We start from the raw sequence: 11,814 nt of genomic DNA on the forward strand, positions 1-11,814 counted from the left end.
ATCTGATGAATTTCGGGCCCCATTTAGGTGGAACTGGCTTCTGCCTGGATTCAGTCAAGATGTCATTCTTAAAATTCAAGTCTAGGTTGCAAAGATGTGACCATCTCTTGGAGAAGGTGAATAAAGTAGCAGATAGAAAATGTTGAGAGTGGCTGACTTTTCAAGTGACGGGTCCATAAGCTGCATGAAAGTTATATGTTTGAACTTCTATAACTTATTTTTATTTTTTTCACATAAAAGAATGGGTTTTGGACTGTTATATTACAAATTGTTTATTAAAACCTCATTTTTTGTTTCTGGAGACTTTAGTCACCTTTTCCCAGATATGGTCACATATAGTTCTTCCGCAAAGCTTTTGAAATCTGAGTAGCTGGGGACTGGACGTCACCACCTGAACCCATGGGCCAGAGCTTTCTTGTGACGTTGCTTTATAAATGTTCAACCTACATTTTATACCCTGTCCTTAATATGTGTCTCATGTGCTGTCTAGTACTGTTGCTTCTCATTTTTCTGTTCTTTCCTGGATATTGAATACTGTCTGCCCTGGACTGTTTGTTGTACTTAGTCAAAAGGTGGTTAAGCAACTTCTTAAATAAACTAAACTAATGACAAGGTCAGCTGATGATGTTCACCTCTTCTATATGGACAGACATAGTAGCTGCAGCTGTTCCGATAGGACCTTATTAAGGCTTATCTGATGGACTCTCCACCAAACCTTTGGGCCCTAGGCTTGCACCCAGTTTGCTTATGTTTTAATCCTGCCATGTGTATGCATGAAATATTTGCGCGCCATGGAGAATTCAGACTACAGCTGTATAAGAAAAAATGGAGAAGAACCCTTTGAAAGTACCTCTAGGGCTGATGGGGGGGGGGGGGGGGGGATTGAGGAGGAGAGTTTGGAATCCTGGTTGGAAGTAGGGGGGGCACTTTGCAGCTTCGGAGCTGAACATGCACAGGATCAATCTTCTTTGTGTCATACGAAGAGCAAATTAGTGCTACCACAGCTCTGGAATCACATCACCCTCTGATCTGCTTCTACTGTTAAAATTAGAAGGCCATGGGGCAGGAGAGAGGGAGGGAATTATATATTGTCCAGTGTTCTGGTCCTACTGGCTGCAAGCCTCTCTTGAAGAAAACTGGTTGAGTGTTCCAAATATCAACCAGCAATCAATCCTACCTGAATATCATTCCTCACTTATATCTGTGGCCTCCAGAACAGCTGGTACTTCCCAGCACTATGTAGCTCTCATGAGTTTGAGCCACCTTGTGCTGGAATTCCCATGCTGGTCTTCTGGGACTGCAAGACTGAGACAAATGCAGGAGCTGCCACCAAACACAGGTGCCGAGGCCTCAATACAGTAAGCAGCGCATTAGAATGTTGTGATAAGCTTCAGCGCACAGCAACTTAACGTACGCACTAAAATGTTCATGTTCGATTCAGTGAAGTAAATTATCATAGCATTAAAAAGTGTGCACAGTCATCACAAGTCATTTGCTGCATCACAACTAAAATGAGTCCCTTCCAGTCAGTGAATGATCAGGGATTGGCTCACACATTGACAAGAAGGGAAATATTTAAAAAAAAAAAAAAAAGGTCTACCAGACTCCTCAACCTCTGCAGCCATCCCCTACCCCAGCTTACAATTTCCTGTTGGCTCAGTGCCCCCCCCCCCCCATTGCCTCTCGGGCTATCTTGTTCAGGGCACTCCAGGTCAGGAAGGCCCTTGACCAGAGAGCCCCCTTCTATCCCCTCCCCACCCATATCTAAAGTTAGAAGGCCGGAGTGACATCATCTTCCAAAATGGCAGTGCCTGACTCCTAGTCTCATCCTTTCTCATATTCTCAGTTTCTCTCTTTTCTCCTTCACTTACCCCCAGCCTCTCTCTTCCCCAAGTACAAAAACTTAGATTGTGAGTTCACTAGGGATAGAGAAAGTACCTGTATATAATGAATGTAAACCGCTTTGGTTGTACCACTGAAAGGCAGTATATCAAATCCATGACCCCTTTACCTTTCTACTCACCTCCCAAAACATCTTACTCAATCACCCAGCCTACCTCTACCTTTCTTCTCCTCCCAGCCTTTCAGCCATCACATTATTTGGGCTCATATTGCTACAGTGGCGTACCGAGGGTGGGGCAGTGGGGGGGGGTCCGCCCCAGGTGCACGCTGCTGGAGGGGTGCAGAGAGCAGCCGTGCGGCTGCTCTCAGCAGGTAAGAATGCACCCGAGGGGGGGGCTTGGGTGATACGCCGAGGGGGGGGGTGTTGTGCTGCACCCAGGAGGGGGGAGAGACGCCCCTGCACCTGGTAGGGGGGGGTGCACAGCGGCGATCTGCCCCGGGTGGCAGCTGACCAAGGATCGCCACTGTATTGCTACCACCATTACCCGTGCTGCCATCTGCTCATTTTTTTTCTTTCCATTTTCAAAATAGTTAATTCCATTACAGATACAAAGGAATTATTTCAGCCAGATGATGATCTTACTCCAACCGCAGATGCACTGGCAACACATTGGGCCAATTTTCAGATGGCAGGAGGGAAACCCAGCTAACTTCCTCGGTCAGCGGTCAGCCCAGATATTCAATGCCAGGCTGTTTCTGGTGAACGGCATTGAATATCCAGTTTATTTTTAGCCGGTTTAAAGTTAACCAGAATATTACCGGATAGCTGGTTAAGTGCCATTTAACCGGCCAGGTGCCGTTCTTAGCCAGTTAAATGGTTTTGAATATTGAGGGGAACATATATAAAATTCATGAAAGCATGCTAAAACAGGTTTATAAGGAACTGGCTGGCTCTTTTGTCTGTTTGCAAGGATCAATCATTTCCAGCAGGTAGAGTATGGACTGATTTTGATATGTGTCCTTTAGAACTTATTGAAAAAATATTTCAGAACATATAATTCTAAATTTTGTCTACTGGATTCTTGTCTGCCTCAGCACTATCTTTCTCTTCCTTTCCAACCAGTCTCCAACAGTCTCTCTGTCTCTCTCCCTCTCTCCAGCTAGTCCTCACCAGTCTCCAACAGTCTCTCTGTCTCTCTCCCTCTCTCCAGCTAGTCCTCACCAGTCTCCAACAGTCTCTCTGTCTCTCTCCCTCTCTCCAGCTAGTCCTCACCAGTCTCTTTCCTTCCCCTTCCTCCATTCCCCACCAGTCTTTCTCTAGCTCTGCCCCACCATCTCTCTCCCCTCAATCTCTTCCAACCTAGCAATCTCTCTCCCTTCCAGTCAATCCCCACCATTTGTGTCTCCCCCTCTACTCACCTTTTGATTCTGTACTGCTGCTGCTGGTCCCAGCACTTTGGCTTCTGGTATCCACAGATGTGTCTGAATACAGCCTCATTGCAGCCACTGCTGGCCCCATCCCCCATCTACTTCTGCTTCTGATCTGCGCAGCAGGCTCTTACTGCTTCTAGCCTGCAAAGCCAGCTCCAATCCTAACCCCACAACTGCTTCCAGTCTCCCTCCCCCTCAATTGATGCTCCTACTGCAGCCATAGCCAGACAACAGATTTTGGGTGGGCCTAGGCAAGAAGTGGGTGGGCACCAAGTGTTCTCCCCCCCTCCCCCCCCCCCCCCCCCCCCCCCACAACCACAAAAAAAATATCTCAACTGGTGGGAAACTGCTTCTTTTCACCTTGGCAGTCTGCAGCAAGCATGCACACTGAGCATGTATAGGTGCCGGTATCGTGGAGAGTAGCATTTTCGTTACCATCAGGGGAAAGTCTTCAGCTGGCAGAGCATGAGATCCCCACCAGCCACCGCTAAACATGTGCTACTGTTGGGTGAGCCTGAGCCCTAAGTGGGTGGGCCATGGCTCACCTAGACCCACCTGTGGCTACGCCACTGCACTGCTGATTCTGCCTCTTTATTCTGCTTGCATGGATTATAGCAGCATAAAAAGCCTTTTTTTTTTCTTTTCTCTGTATCCTTCAGTCTCCCCGTAATGGTCTCAAGAGTCTGAGGACCACAAGTTGGGAACCAATTTAATTTCTGTTGTCTCAACACGTGCCCCCATCTGCAATCCCTCAGCAAGTCAAGAGCACAGTGATAGAAGTGGACTAGACTGAACATAATTCTGGAAGAAGGAAATCTTTAAGAGAAGCCTAGGCTGGGTGAGACAGGCTTTATAATAACCTAAACTTGTTTGATTCCTTTTTAGGAACTGCTTATGATGATTTGAGCAAACTTGGAAATGATTGGTACACTCTGGAGTGATTTATCACATTGAGGGCTTCTTTTACAAAGCCACGCTACTGATTCCCATGTGGCAAATGAGAGGAAGCCTATAGGAATTGAATGGGCTTCCTCTCATTTGCCACACTGGCAATCTGTAGTGCGGCTTTGTAAAAAAAGGCCCAGAGTACATTAAGACAGGTAGTATCTGCATAAGACCTATGCAGGGAATCTTGAAACCAAATACAACATTCTTTAGACAGTGCCATGTTCCTGTACCCCTTGGAACAAAGCAATATTCATAGGGTTGCCTTTCCTCCAGCAATAATACCTCTTTTGACTTCTATCTTCTGCCTCCTCCCCCCTCCCCCAGCAACCTCTTTTTTTGGCTTTAAACTCTTCCTGCCTCCCATCATCTTCCCTTGAACACACTTCATTTTGCCCCTGTTAGCCAACTCCTATCCCATTTATCCAACAGGGCCTGGGAGTCCCTGCAGCCTCATAACACTGGCCTAGGAATCCTCACGGGCCCCATAATTCTAGTCCTGGCATCGCCTTCCTTCTTAGGCCAGCAGGTTCAATCCACCGATCACAGACCTACCTGATCAGCCTAGTTCTTTCTCTTGAGTCACCATTAATAATCGGGTCAATATTTTAAAAAGTTATGGGATAAATATCTAGCCAGTGGTGGTGAGTGTTTTGCTGACTGCCATTGGCGTTATTCCTGGATATTCAATGCCGGACCATATCTGGGGTTCAGCAATGACAGGCAGATGCACCAAAGTCCTGGTAAAGCACTGATTGCTATTTCCACCTTGGTAAAAATTACCAAGGTGGAAATAGTGAGCCATGCCCCTCCCCGCAAAAAACAAATGCAAATGAACGGCTTGCAAAAACAGCGAGCAGCTCTGTAGGAGGAAAGCCAATCAATCAGCTGAGCATGCACAGAACAGCCAATCGCTAATAATTGGAATCTACGTATGTAAATTTAGGCAAAGGATCCATATCTAAATTTTACACACGAGTGCAAAAATGGGGCATGGAAATGGGCGGGTCATGGGTGGAACAGGGGTGTTCCTAAAATTAGCACGCGTATTTATAGAATAATGGGGATACGCACCTAGTTTAGGCATGTGCATTTCCACCACATTTCAGTTGGTGCAAATGGCTGCACCTAGTTAGGCACAATTTCCAATGTAAACGCTGTTCTATAAACTGTGCCTAATTTTAAGCGTGGCTTAAAGAATAGCACTTTTTCGGCGCCATATATAGAATTCACCCCTATAGACTAGATTCTACATATCATGCCTACAATTTGGCAACAAAATGAAATTTACCTACGCGCATTCTACAAGGTACACCTCAGCCACATTGAGCCTGCAAATAGGTGGGAAAATGCGGGATACAAATGTAATAAATAAATAAGGCTGGTATTTGACATCATCAATACATTTTTTGAACATTCTTCCATTTTGTATCTGCTGTTTTGTTGTCTAAATTAGGCGTAGACCAGGTGCATTCTAAAACAACGCGCAGAGATTTTAGAAATATCCGCAACCCGCCCATTCCACACCCCCTTTTCACTATGTGCAGCACATTATAGAGTACGCCTAGACAGTTCTGCGTGTAAATTCTAATGAATGCCAGTTACTGTCAACGCTGATTGGCTTGTTAACCAATTAGGTTATGCGCAATGTTATGGAATATGCTTTGATTTTCATGCTGAAATCTCGGTGCGATATATAGAATCTGGGGATATATGAATAACCGGTGCATTTACTTTAGGCTTGCAGTTAGCTTGTGTATTGCATTGAATTGTCAGCCTATAGATATTTTTAAATAAATAATCCAATCTATGCAGGGCAGCATTAACCTTCCAGTGAGCCCTAGGCAAGCAAGTGCATTGGGCCTCCCCATTGTAATAAAATACTTTTAAAATTCCCACAGACAGGGCCTCACATGGTTCTGACTGCAGAGGAAAGCTGATAGAGAGGGTACATTTCCACTAAATTAGTGAGAAAAAATGCAGTTAATCCAAAATACTGCGATTAGCTGATCTTTAACCTTAGAAAGTTTGATAACATCACAGCATACTGTTTCCAGTTGCACTGGTTACCGGTTCCACAAAGAATACTATATAAATCTCTTTGTCTATTATTTCAGGGAATTTACGGTTTTTCTTCTTCTTTATTGACAGATTTAATTTGTGATTCCTCTGGTAGACTTTCAGAAAGACTATGAAGATTGTTAATACTACTCCCAATTTCTTTGAAGGGTGTGAGATTTCTTAGGATACCTAAGGCTATGTTCTCTGATTTTATGATTCTTTATTGGAACGCACTGCCCATTCGTATTAGAACAGAGGTAAATTATTTTCCTTTTAGTAAGGATTAAGACCTATCTGTTTCTCCTGATTTGGAAATGTTTTGCTGTGTTATATGTTTTTTTTAATATGCTGCATTGTTTTTTTAATGATGTTTTTAAAACTTGCAGTCATTCTTAATTATGTAAACCGCCCTGGACCCGTAAGGGGAGAGTGGCAGTATATAAGTACATGTTGACATTGACAAGAAGTGGGTAAAATGCATTGCTTACTGACTCCTTCTCCTCAGTGGAGAACAATGCATGGGAGGTGGGGATGAAAGGCAGACCTCTGTGGGCAGCAATGATTCTGGCCCTCTCCCTCTTCTTTCTGCTGACTTACCAGAGCACCCCTCACCCTGGGAACCATTGAATTAGCACATCTGAGCTTGAACTTTCTAAACATTTGGGCCCAAGGTACATGCGTACTTTGCCTATGCCTTAATCCTGCCTTGAAACTATGCCTCCTGGCCAATTCCTTTAGAGATCCTATGGGGGAGGGGGGAGGTCATTCACTGACAGTGCAAGCTAATGTGTGTTTATGACAAAACAGTGGGTTTTTAAGCCTGTAAAACTGCCTTATTTCTTGAAGTGTATTTCTCTAGTTTGGCCAGCAGGTGGTGCATGTTTATGTTTGAAGCTGTTACAGAGAAATGACTGTTCCCTCTTTAGTTAACACAGATAAGAGGTAACCTGCAGTGATGTGGCCAGCTATTTTTAAAACTTGTTGTTCTGGGCTCTGATTGGCCCAGGAGCTCAAATTAATCTAGGAAATACTGGATTTTTCTCCATCTTCAGTATTAGTTTGGAAGTAGAGAGAGAGAGAAAGAAAGACCTCGTTACTGAGACCCTGTCAGCAGTTTTATTTCATAACCTGTGAGCAACTACATTTCTTCTATTTCCCAGGCACTATTCAGGTAGTGATAAAATGTTTAGATAATTTTATAATTGATCCATATTCAGTTACTTGTTACTGTTTGCTGATTGCACCTTTTCTGTTCATTGTTCTAATTTTTCATGACAATCAACATTTTTAGTTTATTGCCTCTGCTTATCTGGACTGACTAAGAATCCTGGTGGTTGGTGTGTTAACATAGTAACATGGTAACATAGTAGATGACGGCAGAAAAAGACCTGCACGGTCCATCCAGTCTGCCCAACAAGACAAACTCACATGTGCCTTTTTTTGTGTATACCTTACCTTGATTTGTACCTGTCTTTTTCAGGACACAGACCGTATAAGTCTGCCCAGCACTATCTCCGCCCTCTAACCACCCACCCCGCCTCCCACCACCGGCTCTGGCACAGACCGTATAAGTCTGCCCAGCACTATCCCCGCCTCCCAACCACCAGCCCCGCCTCCCACCACCGGCTCTGGCACTGACCGTATAAGTCTGCCCAGCACTATCCCCACCTCCCAACCACCAGCCCTGCCTCCCACCACCGGTGTTGAGTCTGTGGGTGATTTCTTAGAAATCTAAGAACTGTGGGACCACTAGGAGTGTGACCCCAGTAACCTGGATATCATAGGGGAACACAATGAGTGCGGGAGACTGGTCCAGAGGTGGTTGGGACCCAGTCGGTGGGAGGAGGCTGCTAGTGTAGAGCACAAGCAGCAGGTGCAGATGGACCTGAGCTGTGCTGGGGATATAGCCTCTAACTGGCTGCAGAGTAGTCCCTGGCGGGTGGAAGGCATTTTGTGACATTGTTATTTACCATACCAGGGGCGTAGCCAGACAGCAGATTTTAGGTGGGCCTAGGCAAGAAGTGGGTGGGCACCAAATGTTCTCTCCCCCACCCCCACATCAAAAAAAATCTCAGCTGGTGGGAAAATTCTTCTCTCTAGTCTCCACCTTGGTAGTCTGCAGCAGGCATGCGCTGAAAACTGAGCATGCGAAGGTGCCAGTATTGTGGCGAGCAGCGTTTTCATTACCATGTACTACTGTTGGATGGTCCTGAGCCCTAAGTGGGTGGGCCCTGGCCCACCCAGGCCCACCTGTGGCTACGCCACTGTACCATACAGCCTATTTTATACAACGGGCCTTGCAAAAAATAACATGCATTAATGGATGTTAGCATGCGCTGTCGATAAATGACCCTCTATATTGCATATTAACAAGTTGACTTCCAAACAACAGCCTAAAAATTGCAACTAGATAACACAGTACACTGAAACCTTGCAGTTAGAGAAAGCCTTCTGTATCAGACCAATAAACTAAACCTTCTTTAAACCAAAACTCTATAGCTGTTGTTTGAAGCTTTATATAAATACAGAATGTTAAATATAACCAAAACACTTTAAAAATTACCCTCCAGTGTATTAAAATTCAAATCAACTTAAGAGCAAATATGACTTAAATATAACTAGTTACACTAACTAGTGACTGGCACAAATGTAAGTTGGTACAGCTTATGTATAAAGTCTAAAACAGCTGATTCCAGCTATAGATTTTTTTTTTCGATGCTTGAAAATGAGTTCTAATGCCATAGCAAAAGTGGAGCACCTAGCCCAGGTTCTAAGGCACAGATGAGTCAGGCCGCAGCAAAGCATTCTGTGAAGGTACTTCATAGGATAAACCTGGCACAAGGCACTGCTAAACAAGGACCAACTTGCCTCTTCATTACGGCAGGGAGCCAGGTAATCACCACATGATGTTAGTCATGTCATATTCTGTAACTAATGAAAATTATACTCTGAACATCACTTGTCAGTGGACTCCAATAATGAAACAAGTGGATACTTATTTAAAATCATGTAAACAAATATGAAAAAAAAGCCACTTCTAAACAAAGGATTACTTGGGGGGGGGGGGGGGGGATTCGCATATGTCTGCTTATTATGCCCAAAGGTCACTAGAAAGGGTATTGTTATGAAGAGATATACTTGCAACCAATCATTTCATTCATTAAGTTCTGATTAACTAAGGCTTTTTTTCTCACTCTATATCAATGTATAAAAAAAACAAAATTGACTTCTTTGACTGGGTGACCAAAGAACTAAATGAAGGACGTGTGGTAGATGTAATCTACTTGGATTTCAGCAAAGCCTTTGATTCTGTCCTTCACAGAAGACTCGTGAATAAGCTGAAAGGGCTGAACTTAGGCCCGAAAGTGGTGAACTGGATAGGAAACTGGTTAACCAACAGGTGGCAGAGGGTGATGGAAAATGGAATCCGCTCAGAGGAAAGGAAGGTGAGCAGTGGAGATCCTCAGGGGTCGGTGCTGGGGCCTATTCTGTTTAACATATTTGTGAGAGATATTGCTAAAGGGTTGGAAGGAAAGGTTTGCCTTTTTGCGGATGACATGAAGATAGCCAATAGAGTGGATACCCTGGAGGGAGTAGAAACAATAAGGGATCTTCAAAAGTTAGAAGAATGGTCGAGGGTCTGGCAGTTAAATGCCAAGAAGTGTACAGTGATGCACTTGGGGTGCAGAAATACAAAAGAGACATACCGATTAGGAGGGGAGAGATTAGTAAGCTCGACTCAGGAGAGAGACCTTGGGGTGTTGGTGTCAGAGGATATGAAGGTGAAGAAACAATGTGACAAGGCGACATGTTACGTCTGTGCTCACCTCGCCCTCTGGTGGCCAGAACCGGTGGCTGCTATGGACTATCACCCGTTCCAGACTTTAGCTGAGTCCAGTCCGGATCTTCCAGGCTGCCGGATTTGTCTGTCTTGTTTGACCCTGCACAGCTTCCGTAGTGGCCTGGTGATTGCTGCAGCTGAGCCTCAGTTGCTGCTGTGGCTTATTAGCCATTTGAAATCTCTCTGCCTTTGTCTTTGCTTTGTCTAAGGCCCTGGTATGTTGGTGCTTGTTGCACTTCAGCATGAGTTTATTTCCTTGTTCTAGTTGCTTGCCTGAAGTTCTTGCCTGTTTCTAGTTAGTCTATGTTTAGTTTAGGGTTTGCTTGTTTCTTAGTCTTGCTCCTTGTTTGTAGTTCTTTGTGTAGTGCTTAGGTTTCTGTGTTGTCTGTCTTCAGTGGCTGCTTGCAGCTTTTAGTTCTTTCCCTTGTTTGTCAGTGTTTGTTTCCTGCTTTTGTGGCTGCTTGCAGCTTCCAGTTTCTGTCCTTTAGCTTATCCCTTCCTTGCCATGCTGTCCCTGTATATTCCTTTCCCCTCTGACCCTCAGTCCTGGTTCATCCTAGTGGGTATCCAGTCCTGCCTTGTCCAGTAAGTCCTGCCGGCCACCTGCAGCCAGGAACTCAACTCCTGGTGAAAAGTGTCCAAGTGCAGGTGAAGTTTAAGGGTACCTGCTCTGCTTTAGTCCTGCCGGTTTGCCTCAGCTGCAACTCCAGTCCGGAGTTCCAGTCCTGTTCTGCCTAGTCTCCGGTGTGGGGTGGTTTTGCCTGCCACTGCCGCTCCTCGGCAGTGGCCCAAGGGCTCACAAACCTAGTTTCCAGCTTTGAGAACGTGACACGACGGCTGTGGCCAGAAGGATGCTAGGCTACATAGAGAGGGGTATAACCACCAGAAAAAAGGAGGTGTTGATGCCCCTCTACAGGTCATTGGTGAAGCCCCATTTGGAGTATTGTGTTCAGTTTTGGAGGCCGTTATCTTGCTAAAGATGTAAAAAGACTGGAAGCCGTGCAAAGAAAAGCTACAAAAATGGTATAGGATTTGCATTGCAAACCATATGAGGAGAGACTTGCCGACCTGAACATGTATATCTTGGAGGAAAGGAGAAACAGGGGTGACATGATATACATGTCCCTCTCTCCTTCCCATCCCCAATTAATATTTGAAAGGTATTAATCCACAAACAAACCTTTTGCGGAGATGGGAAGGTGGTAGAACTAGAGGGCATGAATTGAGGTTGAAGGGGGGCAGACTCAGGAGTAATGTCAGGAAGTATTTTTTCACGGAAAGGGTGGTAGATACGTGGAATGCCCTCCCATGGGAGATGGAGGAGATGAAAACGGTAATGGAATTCAAACATGCACGGGATAAAAACCCAATGCCTAATACTCACCTCTCAACACAACATGAACAAATTCACCACCATCAAAACACCAAAACTAAATCTACCAATCTTGGAAACCCTGAAAATTATTGGAGTCACCATTGATCGGCACCTAACACTTGAGAATCACGCAAAAAACACAACCAAAAAGATGTTCCACTCAATGTGGAAATTAAAAAGAGTAAGACCATTCTTCCCAAGAAACGTCTTCCGTAACTTGGTACAATCTTTAGTACTTAGTCATCTAGACTATTGCAACGCACTCTACGCTGGCTGCAAGGAACAAATACTCAAAAAACTCCAAACAGCCCAGAACACG

The sequence above is a fragment of the Microcaecilia unicolor genome, chromosome 8, assembly GCF_901765095.1.
Source record: "Microcaecilia unicolor chromosome 8, aMicUni1.1, whole genome shotgun sequence".
NCBI lineage: Eukaryota > Metazoa > Chordata > Amphibia > Gymnophiona > Siphonopidae > Microcaecilia > Microcaecilia unicolor.